This window comes from Aplysia californica, unplaced genomic scaffold (genome assembly GCF_000002075.1).
Source record: "Aplysia californica isolate F4 #8 unplaced genomic scaffold, AplCal3.0 scaffold00444, whole genome shotgun sequence".
Lineage (NCBI taxonomy): Eukaryota > Metazoa > Mollusca > Gastropoda > Aplysiida > Aplysiidae > Aplysia > Aplysia californica.
Window position 1 is genome coordinate 120,066 of NW_004797714.1, and position 1,484 is coordinate 121,549.

General features: G+C 39.7%; 1 protein-coding gene across 1 annotated transcript in view; it reads left to right on the forward strand.

The window, feature by feature from the left end:
• Window positions 1–647: 647 nt before the first annotated feature.
• LOC101848227 overlaps window positions 648–1,484 on the forward strand; it is a 16,424-nt gene continuing 15,587 nt past the window's right edge. Inside the window, exon 1 of the mRNA XM_013086211.1 lies at window positions 648–918. The gene's annotated coding sequence lies outside the window, so the exon portion shown is untranslated. The remainder of the gene's footprint in view (window positions 919–1,484) is intronic.

The following is a 1,484-nucleotide window of genomic DNA, read 5'->3' on the forward strand; positions in this document are numbered from 1 at the left end:
GAGAGAGAGAGAGAGAGAGAGAGAGAGAGAGAGAGAGAGAGAGAGAGAGAGAGAGATTTTACTAAAAGTTTAGTGCCCACGCATGTAGTACAGGTCATTCAAAGGGGCATAGTGTTGATAATTCGATTCGACCCCGGCATTAAATTGGTTATTGCCTCGTGTATTCCTGGAAGAACGAGAAACTTGATTCTCCATCTAAATCCACGACCAGTTTCAATATTACAATCGAAGCACTCTATCGCAACTATAGGAACAACATGAACTCAGAGTCAGAAATCTGCACGGTCTTCGATCCGCGATCAATTCGGCTGGCTTATCGGCCCTTTGCGAACTTTCAAAAGTGGCTTCCCTCCCATGCTATTGAAGAACAGCGCCTATTGAACGGACCTTTTCTAAAGATTAAAATGGCCCATTGTCCCTATCTCTTAGGGACTATCACTGAATATACGTGTATGATCGGCCGTCGGTGACAAAGACGAATCTGACAGAAAGGAGAAATAAGAGGGGAAAGGCATGGCATTGAATGGGAAGCCGGTATTTACGGCGATTTATCGTAAGCTCACCTTGCTCTTTTATTTACACAGCGGTATTCCTCGTTTATTTGTCTGCCTGTTTCAGGGAGTGAAAGGTGCGTTATTTGCTTTTGTCATAATATTTTTAACCCGACCTCTTCTTTATCGATTTCTTATACGCTGGGGTTGTCGTGAATTTTTCCCTGTTATTTCTCTTGGGTTTGTTTTGGTAGTGGACACGGCTCTAGGCTAAAACTTGGGAAAAAGTTCAGGACTGCCTTAGTTTTTGTTAAACTGCAATTTGAGGAAAAATTAGGATTCCGAAAGGATTACTGATGTAGTGATACATTTCAGGTGCTTCGTGAATGTGATCGTGTTTTTATAATAATATTTGCACCGCTCTGTGGTAAGTTTGTGGTTCTTTTCCATAATTCTGTGAATAAATCTATGGTTTTTGGTCTGGACTATGGTTGAATTTCATGGAGGAAAGTTGTTAAGTTACATGTTCATTAGTGATTGAAATAAGGCTTACATTTTGTCGGCTTCGGTTCCTCGGGTCTGAATGTCGAGCTCAGAACAACAACAACAACAACAACAACAACAACAACAACAACAAAAATAAAAATAAAGAGAGCGAAAGTAGACTCAGTTAATTTAATATTGTTCCTACTCAGGGAGCTCTTTAAGTACAGCCATTTGCTGCACGTTAATAACGTTATCATACTGTATAGGCCCTAAAAAGAACGTAATACTGCTTCTTCGTACACTTTTTTAAAAGATATATTTTTTCCTGCTGTAGAAATATATATTTTCATCATAATGGTCTGATGTTGGTGAAAAATGTACAAGTGGAACTAAGATAAAATATATGAAATTGAGAGAGTAGGGCATACGTGAAAACTCTCTCTCTCTCTCTTTCTCTCTCTCTCTCTCTCTCTCTCTCTCTCTCTCACTCTCTCTCTCTCTCTCGCA